Below are 15098 nucleotides of genomic sequence, written 5' to 3'. Positions count from 1 at the left end.
CAATTATATACAATTAAAATATATAAAATTTCACAAGGGAAAGGGAAGGGGGAAGGGAAAGGGAACAAAACCAAAATAAAATATATATATATCCCAATCAGTAGCCCGAGATCTAGTAAATAAAGAGTTGGCAAAGAAATATCCCACCACTCTCCTTGGGACAACTGAGAGTCGCTCCGGAATGATCGCTGGCCACCTCCGCCTCCCAAGGTCGACAAGGCCTTACCAGGCCTCGCTCCCCAACACGGCAGACTCAACAGCAGGGAACCTGCACCTCCAAGTTGCCGGAAGGAAAAAAGAGAACGAAGGCCTCGCCTCCTTTCTTCCTATAGTCTGGTTTACGTAAAAATGGTAGGGAATACTGGGTAAATCTGGACCCTTCCTTGGTTACAAACTGGTCACCAAGGAAGGCCTAGCCCAAACCACCACATATGGACTATTAATTGATGAAATTTCTAATGCCTTCACAGAGGAAGGGAATGAGAAAACCAGTGCTTGGAGTTTGAATTTCTAGCAATTCTGAAGCTGATTTCAAAATACCTTGCATTAGGGTGGCAAAAGCTACTGAAAATGAGGGTAAACTGACTATCAGTTAACTTAGAGCCACGTTCAGTGAAAGAAAGCTGAATGTAAACCCCTCACACCAAAGAAGGTGACAATAACTAACACTTCACAGGCATTTAATTGCAACGTTCCCTTTTGTCTAGCTTTTGCCCTAGTGTTTTTCCTAATACTGAACTACTTCTTACATTACCAAATTCAGCTTTCTAATCATTGTGATATACTCTCTCTTCAGTGCTAGATTCACAGGTAATTTCAGGGTCACAGCCAGGTTAAAGGCAGTTTATTTTAGCTTTGAAGATGTTAGTATATCAGATGGGGTAGGAGTTTTAATACAAACACCTGCTTCCAGAGATATCTGCAATTGGAACCAGGAGGAAATCTCCACAAGATATTATGTGTCTGGAGGTATAATGGTCCAGAATCTCACTGGATATCAAACCCCATCTGGGTATCCAGCTCTATGACTGTTACCTAAGTGTGAAATTGTCTTGCAAAGTCGGAACTGAGAAACCAAAAGTTTGTGGAATTAGGTGGGAGGGAAGGGGAGACGTGCATTGTTACTAGGTAATCTTGTTTTACCTTATAGGAATATTCCAGGATTTCAAAACATTTCTGTCCATGATGATCTTTTCCAAATTAATAGCATTACCTAGAATTTCATAGAAGTCTCACTGGTACTGTGAAAAATGTTGGACTTCTGGTGATCTACATACTAGACAAAAGGTTTGCATTATCTGACAAGCATATAAAACTGATTCTGCACCTTCAGCCATCTGACTGCTTTCAAGTCTTTTTAATAACTAAAATGCAGTCCATCCTTGTGGTTTCTGTTCAATCTACCAGTGCAACGACGGCTTGGTATGTAGGCAGAACTGCCACTACCTAGATGGATCAGTGACAGATTAAACACAATCCATGGTTTCCAGATGAAGATGAAGACAGCAACCACCCTCTGCTCTTTGCTACATGTTTGCGGGAGGAATAGATTTGAATTGGTAAATGAGGAAAGTCTGTGGCCTGAGCTGGTCTAGCCTCTCAGTTCAATGTTTGGAAGAGCTTTCCTAAGGGGGCTCATGATGAGCCACAGGCTTTGGCATCAGAGTTGTTTGTCAGGAAAAGTTACCTTCATCCTGACAGGGAGGGAAGAACAGTCAGGCAAGGAGCAACAGCATTAAAATGCAAAGTGTATTTAGCATAAGCTGTCAGACAGTGAAATACTGCTCTGTTGTTGCTCCTGACTGCAATTGCACTTGCCATGAATTTGTAAATTAATCTATTAGTTATATTTCTGTCAAAACAGGAACCCAGTTAATGCAGATTGTAACTAACATAGTGTAGTTTTCTTTCATTTTTTTGTATAACAGAATTTTTTGTGATTTCAACCAATTAACATTTGATCTCTTTTCATCCATGACTTCAATAGGTGACCCTAATCCTTCATAAACCAATATAAAAGAATGTTAATATTTGTAGATAGAAAGAACTCTGCTCAGGATTTTTGGCTAAGAAAACATTTTCTTACTAGGAAAGAAATAATGTAAGTTACTTTTTTTTTCAAAGAAACTGTCACTGAACAGAGTTATTCATAGAATATCAAGAACAATTTGACTGATAATCACTTTTCATTTGCTTGCAGATAAAGCAGCCGAGATGAAGCTACCTGAACTTTTGTCCTAATCCAAAGTTTAAAAAAAAAAATCCAGGTAATTTTTTATTCTGTTTTGCAGTTTCTGCTAATTCCAGATTTGTAATGTGGTTTGCATTTTGTGGCTCATTACAAAACCTGTTAAATCCATGGAATCCAGGAAAGGCCTCCAGTCCTGGGCAGGGGAGTAAAACAATTGCAGTGGGTACCAACTCCAGCTGAAATCCCTGTGAGTACTTATGTTTATTGTGACCCAGACCAGCCATGGTGAAAAGTGCTTTCTTCCATTTGTTGATAGTCCTAGGCTTTTCAGAAATGTGGAAAAATCCGGTGGAAAGTGTTTGTACCATGTGCATGTGACAGTCTTCTTAATCATGACTTCACTCAAGGATCAGGTTTTTCTGGTTTTGATCAGTTCTTAGTTCCCACTGAACTGGTATCTTAAGATTTCTCATGCCACCTGGTAAAGCACCCTAAGATTCCTAAGAAATCCTAAGATTTCTCTTGCTGCTACAGGGCTTTTAAAGTGCCTTGCATTTTCATTTGTCAGGAACAGCATTTATGCTAGAGATCTGCAGCCATGAGAAGTCCAGAGGAGAGCCTAAACCATGTTATAAAGTATGGATGTGACAATTCTGTCTGTATTCTGCTGACAGTATTGTATGAATATAGGCTCTCTCCCTCAGTCTCTTTCCTTTATACTATTGATGTAGATATATGTCCTGATATACCAATCCTCCACCATCAACAGAAGTGCATGAAACACACTAGGTCACATGTTTCACGTATGTTTCTTACAATTTTTGATATGGATTGTGTGTAAATCAAGCTATACATGTACTCAGCTCCTGGACCCCCAACATAAGAATTACAAGGCCCAGAGGAGGGCCATGGAGATGACCGGGTGGATGGAGCACCTCTCCCATGAAGATGGGCTTAGAGAGTTGGGTTTGTTCAGACTGAAGAGGAGAAGGCTGCAGGGAGACCTTATAGCAGCCTTCCTGTATCTAAAAGGGGCTACAAGAAAACTGGAGAGGGACTTCTTACAAGGACATGTAGTGATGGGTCCCTTTTTGCCAATTCTGATTCTCAAGCCACACCTGCCTGCAAAAGAGCTGGCAGGGGAGGGCAGCCTATGGTAATACTAATGGTGATGCCTAGTTTATTAGATATCGAAATACCTTTTCTATAATGAGATTGTATCTTCTATTTGAAGCATGGAAGTTTATGTCCCTTCATAATTTTTACACTGTACTAGTGCAATTTGGGGATTTTTTTTTTTAAATATTAATTCTAACTGTTCTTAAAAAAAAAAATCTTATTGGAGTCTTGATTTTGGCAATCTTTTTGTGGCTGTTCCCCAAGTTAAGCTGATGTCACAGAAACACCACTGTGTTCTAAAACTTTAGTATCTGTCGCTTTTCTATGTGTGTCTTTCTGTGAATATGCTCATGATGCTAGAAAAAGGTGTCAAGTTGGGAGACTTTTTCAAAGAACCAGCCAGGTTGGAAAAGACTGCTGAGATCACCAAGTCCAACCCATGACCCAACACCACCCTGTGAACTAGCCTATGGTACTAAGTGCCAAATCCAGTCTCATCCTAAATACCTCCAGGGATGGTGACTCCACCACCTCCCTGGGCAGCCCATTCCAGTGTCTGATCACTCTCTCTATAAAGAATTTCTTTCTAATGTCTAACCTAAACTTCCCCTGGTACAGCTTAAGACTGTGCCCTCTTGTCCCGCTGATGGTTGCCTGGGAGAAGAGACTGACTCCCACCTTGGTCCAACCTCCTTTCATGGAGTTTTAGAGAGTGATGAGGTCTCCTCTGAGCCTCCTCTTCTCCAGGCTAAACAACCCCAGCTCCCTCAGTCACTGCTCATAGGACTTGTGCTTGTGTCCCTTCACCAGCCTTGTTGCCCTTCTTTGGACACTCTTCAGCACCTCAATGTCCTTCTTAACCTGGGGGCCCAGAACTGGACACAGCACTCAAGGTGTGGCCTAACTAGTGTCAAGTGCAGGGGAAGAATCACTTCCCTGGTCCTGTTGGCCACACTGTTCCTGATCCAGGCCAGGATGCCATTGACCTTCTTGGCCACCTGGGTACACTGCTGGCTCCTGTTCAGCTTCCTGTTAATCAGAACTCCCAGGTCCCTTTCTGCCTGGCTGCTCTCCAGCCACTCTGTCCCCAGCCTGTAGCGCTGTAGGGGGTTTTTATGGCCAAAGGGGAGGACCCGACACTTGATCTTGTTAAACACCATACCATGGGATTCAGCCCATTTATCCAGCCTGTGCAGGTCCCTCTGCAGAGCCCTCCTACCCTTCAGCAGATTGACACTCTGCCCCAACTTGGTTTCATCTGGAAATTTCCTAATGGTGCACTCAATCTCCTCGTCCAGATCATCAATAAAGATATTAAAGACATTAAATAGAACTGGGCCCAACACTGATCCCTGGGGGACACCACTAGTGACTGGCTGCCAACAGGACACAGCACCTTTCACCACCACTCTCTGGGCCCGGCCCTCCAGCCAGTTCCTAATCCAGCACAGAGTGCCCCTGTCCAAGCCAAGGGCTGTCAGCTTTTTCAGGAGTGCACTGTGGTGTCAAAGGCTTTGCAGAAGTTCATGTAGACTAAATCCACAGCCTTCTCCTCATCCACTAGGTGGATCACCTGATCATAAAAGGAGATCAAATTGGTCAGGCAGGACCTGTCCCTCCTAAACCCGTGCTGGCTGGGTCTGATCCGTTGTCCATCCTGCAGTTGTTGTGTGATTGCACTTAGGATGATCTGCTCCATAACCTTGCCAGGCACTGAGGTCAGGCTGACAAGCCTGTAGTTTCCAGGGTCCTCCTTGTAGCCCTTTTTGTGGATAGGTGTGACATTAGCCAACTTGCAATCAACTGGGATCTCCCCAGTGAGCCAGGACTGGTGATAAATGATGGAGAGTGGCTTAGCGAGCTCTTCTGCCAGTTCCCTCATCACCCTAGGATGGATCCCATCTAGTCCCATAGACTTGTGAGGATCCAAGTAGTTTAGCAGGTCATTAACTTCTTCCTCCTGGATAACAGGGGGGCTATTTGGCTCCCCATCACTGTCTACCAGCCCAGTTGTCCTGAGGACAACATGTCTTGTTGAAAACTGAGGAAAAGAGGGTGTTAAGTACCTCAACCTTATCCTCATCTTTGACAACTATGTTCCCCCCCATGTCCAACAAAGAATGGAGGTTTTCCTTGCCCCTCCTTTTGCTATTGATGTATTCATAAAAATACTTTTTGTTGTCCTTAACAGAATTGGCCAGATTAAGTTCAAATTGTTCTTTTACCTCTCTAAGTTTCTTTCTACATGACCTAACTACATTCCTAAACACTTCATAAATTGCCTACCCTTTTTTCCAAAGAACTCTTTTTTTTTTCCTAATTTCCTGCAAAATCTGCCTGTTCAGCCAGGCTGGTCGTCTTCCCCACTGGCTCACCTTCCGGCACATAGGGACAACCTGCTCCTGCACCTTCAAGATTTCTTTCTTGAAGTATGTCCACCCTTCCCGGACCCCTTTGTTTTTAAGGGCTATTTCCCAAGGTACTCTCTGAACCAGCCTCCTCAATAGGCCAAAGTCTGCCCTCTGGAAGTCCAGGGTAGAGGTTTTGTGGATGCCCTTCCTTACTTCACTGAGTATTGAACACTCTATCATTTCGTGGTCACTGTGCCCTGGATGGCCTCTGACCACCACATCTCCCACCAGCCCCTCTCTGTTTGTGAACAGAAAGTCTAATGGGGCCTCACTCCTGGTAGGGTCATTTATCAGGTGCAACAGGAAATAATCCTCCATACACTCTAGGAATCTCCTAAGCTACCTCTTCTCCACTGTGTTGAGTTCCCAGCAGACATCCAGCGGGTTAAAGTCACCCACAAGAGCAAGGGCTGGTGATTTTAAAATCTCCACCAGCTGCTTGTAGAATAATTGATCACCCTCATCATCCTGGTTAGGTGGTTTATAACAGACTCCCACCAGGATGTTGGCCTTGTTGGCCTTCCCCCTGATTCTGATCCACAGACACTCAACCTTATTACCACTGACCTCAAGTTCGAGGGAGTCAAGAGGCTCTCTAGCATATAGAGCCACCCCTCCAACATTCCTACCTCACCTATCTCTTCTGAAGAACTTGTAGCCATCCACAGCAGCACTCCAGGTGAGTTATCCCACCACATTTCCGTGATGGCGACTACATCATAGCTTTCCTGCTGCACAATGCCTTCCAGTTCCTCTTGCTTGTTTCCCAAGCTGGGTGCATTGGTGTAGATGCACTTCAGCTGGGCTGCTGATTTCACTTCTGACTCTGGCTTTCCACCCTTAAGCTCATCTCTGAAGAGCCTTGTTTCAACTCCTTCGTCCTACAAACCTAGTTTAAAGGCCTCTTAATCAGCCCTGACAGTTTATATGCTAGGGTTCTTTTGCCATTGCTAGATAGATGAAGCCCATCCCACTCTAGCAGGCTTGCTACCATAAATTTTGCCCCATGATAAAACCCACAAAATTCCTCTAGTGGCACCAATCCTTTAGCCACCTATTGATAAAATGGGTTTTCCTACTCCTCATTTCTGTGTAGTTGCTTTTTAATTTTGGGTCTTGCACTTCCCAGCTCACAATGCATGGATCTAAAAGGGTAAATCCTTCACAAAGGACAGAAGCATCACAAAATGTTTCTTGGTTTGGAACATGGAAAGTAGCCACAGGCTACCTGTGTTTTATCAGTATTTCCTTCTTTTTTAAAGTTGAATTTCAAAAAAAGACCTGAAAGTATAAATTCACTTTTGTTGTTTCCTAGCTTCCTCTGTCTAAATAAACATGTCAATCAGCCTCAGATCCTCTGTTTCTATCTTTAATAGGCCTGTGAAAAGAGCAAATGAAAGAAGTTTCTCTCCTCTCTCATTGACTTCCTCTGTTTTCTTGAGTCCTAGTCCACGGGGTATGTTTGGAAAGAAATTAAGAGTCCTGACATATGCTTTTTGGAGATCTGAACCCTTTTAAACTAAATGTTCCCCGGGCCTCATGCACAGAACATTTTATATTAGTAGAAAACTAACTGAGATCAGTGCTTGGCATCATAATGACAGAGTCATAAAATGTTTTGGATTGGAAGGAGCCTTAAAGATCATCTAGTTCCACCCTCTCTGCCATAGGCAGGGACACCTCACACTAGACCAGGTTGCTCAGAGCTCCATACAACCTGGTCTTGAACACTTCCAGGGATGGAGCAGCCACAACTTCTCTGGGTAACCTGTTCCAGTGCCTCATCGCTCTCACAGTGAAGAAATAATAGTTCAGTTTGTTAAATGACCCTTAAATTAATTCCAGTGGTGTTAATTTTGATTTCTTATTTGCAGAAAAGTGAGCAAAAAAAAAAAAAATAAGGAAATCAGATACACAGACAATTATAATCTGGCTTACTTGGTAACAGATTTCTCTGTGCATTTTTCAGGTTCAAATGGAGTATTCTGATCATTATCACTCTTTCATACAGTAGCACATTTTTCCATGAATTATGTATTTGCAGAAAGTACCTATGAGTCATGAACAGTGTGCTTAATAGTCAGGCATTTCTTTTTCCTATAAATTGGATAATACGTAAATGAAACAAAGATTGTAAAATTTCATCATCAACCTATTTGGCTGTGGTTTATGGTCCCTCTATGATTCATGTGTATTTTTTTTGTGCTGTTTTTTTACATGTCTTCTTGTATGCAGATTTTATTATATCAAGGTTCCTTTCTAACTCCTTATGGAGCACTATCAAGATTTCAGTTCAGAACTACTTATACAGGAAAAACTTGACTTTACCAAGAGATTTCCTTGAGCAAGGCACACTCATAGTACTTCATTTACCTCTACAAGAAGTTAGAGGGGGGATGGAAGAATTTCACTACTTTCAAGAGAAGCAACTCTAAGACAATGTGATTAACAAGTGCTTAAAGAACACATTTAACACTGTAATAAATAAAATGTTTTTACACCAAAAGATATCTGTGTCCTAGAACAAATTAGCTGACAACTTGTTCCCTTCCCAGATCTGTGTGCTGACTTTGTACTTCTGCTAATTTTGTTTCCACCGTAACTGCAAAATATATTTCATATTGTAGAGCCTCTAATTAGTATATTGAGACTAGAGACCTTTTGTCTTCTCTTTAGTCCTTTTGAGCTTCAACTATGCTTTCGGATTAGTATGTCCATTTTTTGCTTCTGTCTATAAAACTCTCTTAATATAAAACTAAATATATATTAGAAACTGAAAGAAACAGCCTACAATCTGAAAGAAGAAAATTTGGAGCCAATGTGGGATAAGAGTAGTTAAACAAAAAGGATCTTTTTTTTCATTTTGATGCCTATAACCTGAAGAACTGCAAGGAAGTTGCAAGCCCACATTTCCAAGTCCACACTTGTGTGTTCAGTACATTCAGTACTGGCAACAGACTGGAAATAGCAGATGTTCCAGAGATGTGTCTAAAAAATCTTTAGCAGAGGGATACAAGACAAATAGCATAAAGGATGAGGTCTTGTTCTAGCATCTGAAGTGTGGAAATCCACATCTTAATGTTCTGATAACTCGATGGTCTTTATAAGTAGCTGATTCTGGGCTTTAGAAACTCCTTATAGCAATGAATTTTGTAAATATACATTTTATGGGAAACAAAAGCAATCTTTTTTACCGGTTTTGAATTTCTCACTCTCTAAATATAAGCTTCCTTATGCTACAAGACAGAGACCAGAAGCAGTTGAAGGTGCTTTGGTATTCCATGTCTTGTTTCCATGCTGAATTCCAAACAGTTTTGGTAAATAGATACAGGTTAACTTCGAAGTTAAAGACTCTCCCAAAGTGACTTCCCTTATTACTAAACTATATCCAAAACAAATTTTGTTTTGATGTGTTATGTTATGTTTACATTTTTTGCTTTTCAACTTATTTATCCTGCTGGTAGAACTGAATCAAACTATTAAACTAAATTTCCCTTTGATTCAGTGGGCACAGGTGACATCTAAAGTCTGCATGGCATCCTGCCAGAGGAAGTTTGTACCTTGAAGTTTTGTCTTGCAGGGGTACAATAGTACTTTCCTCTCCTTCCCAATGAAACAACATAGCATTACCTCCCCTTGCCCAAAGAACAAAAAAATGTTCTTTTGTACATTCTACTCTTCTTTGTACTTGAATTAAAAATCAGTTGAAGTTGCCTGACTGGTAACAACTTCAAGACAAGAGCATCTTGCTGGCTATAAGACAGCATGCAGAGCACTGCTGGAAATCTCTCCACCCCACTGCGAGTCTTTCTGAGAGTTTTTTACTGGTTCCCCACATTAAGACTGGTAGCTTTTTTTTCAGTAAAGGCTAGTTTTAGTGGTACCTTCTGTAAAGTGAAGCCACAAGACTCCTTTCAATAAACCACTGAACAGCTTTTATGTACCTTTTCATTTCTATCATTGTAAACAGGAGTTGACACCAGTGATGGCCAAACTTGCTGTTGTTCAGACATTATTGGCTATGTCCCCAGCACTCTTAATGGTTACTGAGGTGTCATTCAGCTATTATAATTGCACAGCTGACTCATCAGGGACTGTAACAGTCTTAAAAGACAGTTAACAGGACCAGTAAGGACTAAAAGACGTTGACTACTGCACACTTGGTGGAAAACTTTCACTATGTGGAAACCAGCATGGACCACAGCACTGGGATTGGGATGGATCTCAGTTCCTGAAATCCAGAACTGGGTTCCAATGAAACTTTATCCCTTATACACTTAGGTTCCTAAATCTTTTCTTTTGAATATACTTCCAAAACTTTCTAATCACTCCACATTTACATACAGGAATCCATCATAAAGTCCTATCTCCTCCCAGCTATGTTTATAAAATGGTGGAAGCCATTAAACTATTTAAAAACAATATGTAAATGCTTAATAGGAATGGGTTTTTGGGTAATGGACCCTATATGAAGAGTCACCTGTCTTGTAGCCCCAAAGAAAAAGGGAAATTCTGATATATTCCTGTGTAAAGCAATTCCAGTTGCTTCTGCAGACTACCTGGGTATTGCAGATTGCTTTTCTGAGGTATTCCGTTCATAATAACAGCAACCATTGGGTTTTCCATTGGTTCCAGTCATATAAAACCTTTGTGCTATGATATCCAACTTACAGGCAAGGAAAACCATGCTGCAGCTTGGTCTGAAGTCTATTTATCTTCCCAAATAAAGTGAGCCAATACAGCCACAAGAAAACATGGTGGTTGGAACTATGGTAGAATCTGTAATATCTCTGAGATCCTAAGAAATTAAATATACCAGTTAGGCTTATTAAGATCTTACCCTTGAGACAGTCTATCACTTTTTTCTTCCATTGATGTGATGACTTTACTTCAGGCTGATGGTTGAAGTCAGGAAGCCAGAAGAGATGATACTGCAATGGCTGCCTGGCTCTTCAGTGAGTCTTTTAGGATGGCTGAACCAAGGCTTCTAACACAGAAAATGAAACTGTTCAAGAGTTCTTTTTATTAGAAAATGTGAGGTTAAAATTAAATCTGAGACTGAAAAAAGTACCTCTTAACTAACTGGAGCTGCACCAACTTCAATTTTTTTCCATATTGCTTGTTGAAAAGTACCCAAAGAGTTAATGTACCTTTTTAAAGCAACTATTACAGGCAACATTTTATCACTTTTTTCTTATTCGTTCTGCTAAGATATTCACCTGAAACTCATTCTTCCAGTTATTTGTAGCTCCCTGACTTGAAAATTTTTCAGCACATGATTTTTTTTCTGCTAATTTTACATTGTCCCTCTTTGCTGAAATGTGAAAGAGACCTATCAGCAGAAACAATTATTGTAGCTTTCCCCTCCAACTTCAGAACATAATTGTTATTCTTTTAGTTTTTCTGAGTGCTATGGAAACTCTTAATTGACTTTTAATTAGTGGTCAAGCTAAATACACCTGAATATTGTTTAGCTGGCATATATACCTTCAGGATTTACACACCACCTCTAACCCATTTCAAACTGAGCATGCTAAAGATTATGCAGAGTTATTCAGAAAAAAGGAAAGCTCAGAAGGGCAAAAGTTGCAGTCATATGCTTCCTGGGAACTTATCAAACAGAAACAAAGTCTATTAAAAAAAGCCAAGGTTATTCCTTTGCCCAGGCTAATCTGTTGTGCTCTGACAGATCAAAACTTGAAGGTACAAACACAATTTTGGAACAAAGAACTGCCGAAAGCCATGCATTTGCAAAAGTGGAGCTGGCAAAGCAGGGAAGGTCAGCAGACTGGGCTTAGCTTTAGATGTGTGTTTTTAGACTACTTCCTCACATTCAGTTTCTTATTTAAAAATATATCTGTAGCCATGGAATTTTTGCACGAAAGGACATTGCTTCAAAGCTTTACATAATTTGTGTTCCTCTCCCTCTGATCTTTCTGTTGGCTGCTTACAAAGAAATCCATAATAAATTATCACTGGACTAACCAGGAAAAGGCAAGAATTCCAATGATACATTTTGACATTTACAGTATCTCCTATATTTTATCCTGATATCCTGATATCTCAAAAAATTTCAAGCATTTTCATATAGACCACCTACAAAACTGTACCCACAAAACAAATATTGAAATACTTATGCATTCAGAAGCTGTGAATGCTGTTCAGGATACCTGATCCAGACTTCCAGAAAAATTCCTCTGCATAAGCCTGCACTCTCCTGCCTTTTTTCTTCAGATCCCATCAGATATGGATAAAGTGAGAGTTCTTGTATTTTGGCCACATGGTGAACACTCAACCTCTAAAGTGACAGATTTGAGTTGAAGAACCTGACCAGTTCGATAGAAAGAGCTTAGTCAGCTTTAAAGAGCCTGCTTATGGTTAATGGCAATGAAAAGAACCAATAACACGAAGTTACGTCCCCCATGTTATTTGTTTTTAAGCTGCAAGATTCAATGCTTCTCAATAGTATTCATCACAGGCAAATGCTCTCTGTATGGTTACTCAGCCACAGCAAACTAAATTTTCAAGAGAGATTTATGAAAGCTCTACTCCCATTACAAGAATTTCAGTGAATGGCTAGACACTCTTTGTGTTTGTGAACCTCCCCCTCTAAGTTCTGCATGGTCATATGGTGGCTCAGCAGCATGGTGTAGGACCAAGAATTGTACTTCTCACACTCTCTGTATCCTCTTTTCCTCAACCATATAACTTCTCTATCACCTTTAACTCCTCTGCAACTTCATCAGGGATGATTCACTTCTGTAGCTTTTCTAAAGAGTGAGACTGCATTTACGGGTATATATATATACAAACATATATATAAATATGTATATAGAGATATAGATATATACATTAGCATAGCCCAGTATCTCAAATGTGTTTTGCTTCATAAAGCTCTTAGGAACTTAAAGGAGTCTGGGCATTACTTGCAGAGTCCAGTGGAGTATACAAAAAACAGACCTAAGGGGTTGATTATGCCTTGGAAAGTCTGATGATCGTAGAAATTTCTTTTTGAGCCTTCATGGAAAGGGGACTCAGATGTATTAACTTCTATGAAATTGTCAGAGTTTCTTCTATGGTAACATTTCAGAAGTGTTTTTTATTATCAAAGAGCCTGAATACCCAGTCTACATCTGTTATTTTCTACACTATTTAATTGTTTTCGTTACATAGGTCAGGTTAATCTGCCAGTGAATGATTATTAATATAGTTTGATGTCGTCTTTTGCGGTGTGAATTTTGATTTCATGACATACCAATTTCCCTGGAATTACTCTCAATTTAAACTGGAGAAAAACGAAATCAGAATGAATCAAAAGTTTTTATGGACCAAAGAGATTTTCTTTGATTTTCATGGGACATGCTTATATATTCATAGGCAGAATTGACTGTGCAGCAATCATCTGGCATTTTGCAACCCTCACACTACTTGAATACAGAAAATGAGAAAGAAGTTTCTGCAACTCAAATAGGTCTCATTACTAAGTGATGCATGAACACTCTCATGTGCACAGGCTGCAGCACCTAGGAGATATGAAAAATTAAGAATGGCATAAAATTAACACAGAGCTTGCTGTTCCTGTATCCCTTAGGATGTAATTTAATGATTAATTCTCCTGAGTATAGACTTTGTCAACTGATCAATGCAAATGAAAGCTGTTGACTGGCTAATACCTGCAGTGATGGTTTGAAAAGTGGATGGAGCTAGAAAGTCTTAAGCACCAGAAGTAAAACTTGATTACATTAACACAGACTCTTTTTGCTTCACTCAAAGGAAGTCTAGTGTGCCTGTGGAAAACAGGAAACACACTCACTGCAACAGGTATCCTGTGCAACCCCGGTTAAGTCAATAGGGTTTGATGGGACATCAACCCATGTTGAGTATGCCCCTGTATCTTCTGTAAACTGTCTTATCCATTACCTCCCATGTGAGAATATAACTTTCTGTACCTGTCCCCATATATCTTCCCTCTACCTTGTTTCTGATAGCCTAAAATTGTCAATTTGGACTCAGAGCAGGCAGTCATAAGGATTATGGTGTCTAAATCTCTTTCACTGATATGTCAAGAAACATGCAGCAAGTAACTCAATTTTCCTATCTGAAAATATCTGCATGTTGTTTTCTGTTTTTATGGCGCAGTGCTGTTTAAAGAATTTATTAATCAGTAAATTTGCGTATACAGTGTCATCATGATGCATATTGACTTGAAATCCTTAAAACTTAAGTATAGTACTGGACCTCATTTAACAAAAAAAACCCCAAAACCAAAGCCCAGCGAAATAAGGAGAGATCCAAACATAACATTAGGAAGCACTTCTTTACTTAGAGGGTGAACAAACACAGGGACAGGCTTCCTGAAGAGGTGATCGATACCCTGAGCTTGTCAGTGTTTAAGAAGCATTTGTGCATGCTTTTTTTAATAACACTCTTTTATGTTTGATCAACACTGAAGTGGTCAGGCAGTTGAATTAGATGATTGTTCTAGGTCTCTTCCAGCTGGAACTATTCTATTCCATTCTATTCAATAAGTTTCATGCAAGGTCAGCTACTGACCTTTTGCCTCCAGCTGCTGATTTTAAGTTGATCTGAGAGCTCTTGGTGAATCTTCATTAGGAAATTTTCTTGATTAACATTGCTTTGTTGGTCAGCGTTGCTCTTGCCCTTTATCAGTTTGTCTCTATCAGTTGGTGCTACTCTACATCTCCAGCTGATTATTTCTCATTCCACTGTTTTCTGTTTTTCTTCTGTGATCTTTATAGTCTTAAATTGCACTCATATACATTTCACAGTTTTCCATGTATTACATTATGTTTATTTCATGGACTATTACTTGCATAAGCTTTCAAATTACACTATGGATTAAAATCTCTTTTGGATGAAGACTGCAGTAAGGCATACTCATTTGGGAAGTCTTATCAGGTATTATCAACTTATACACATCCCATTTTTTAAAGTCTTCTTTGCTTTTAGACCCTTAATAAAAAACTGCATCCCTTATTTTTTTATGCTTAGGAGAATGAGGGTGAATTTAAAATGAACTGTAAAGATGGAATAGAATTAGGAGAAGAAAATGTAAAAGACCTTTTGACTGACAATATATGCTCAAAAGTGCAAAAAGTAGAGCACAATATGCTGTAGTGTAGTGTGGTGTGGTATATAACTATCTCATGAAAAATCTGTTCTGCTGAGAAATGGCATCCTATTGATGTCAGCTTTATCATATATACTGAGATTTCTCCTAAACTGGGCAACTTGCTGAAAAGCAGAAATGATTGCCCGATGCATATGTTTCCTTCTTGCTACAAGAACATTGTGCAAGCATCATAAGCATTTAGATGTCATCTATGATGGAATTCTCAGAGCAGACCAAAACCTGC

General features: G+C 40.0%; 1 long non-coding RNA gene across 1 annotated transcript in view; it reads left to right on the top strand.

Annotated features, from left to right (window-relative positions):
• The window catches only part of LOC113944371, a 4195-nt gene extending 1928 nt beyond the window's left edge, over positions 1–2267 (top strand). The window contains exon 3 of the long non-coding RNA XR_003526659.1: positions 2201–2267. This is a non-coding gene — a long non-coding RNA (uncharacterized LOC113944371). The remainder of the gene's footprint in view (positions 1–2200) is intronic.
• Positions 2268–15098: the final 12831 nt, after the last annotated feature.

The sequence above is a fragment of the Corapipo altera genome, unplaced genomic scaffold (assembly GCF_003945725.1).
Source record: "Corapipo altera isolate COAL_440 unplaced genomic scaffold, ASM394572v1 0, whole genome shotgun sequence".
Classification (NCBI taxonomy): domain Eukaryota; kingdom Metazoa; phylum Chordata; class Aves; order Passeriformes; family Pipridae; genus Corapipo; species Corapipo altera.
Note: the sequence above shows the minus strand (reverse complement) of the source record. Positions and strands in the feature narration are given on the sequence as shown.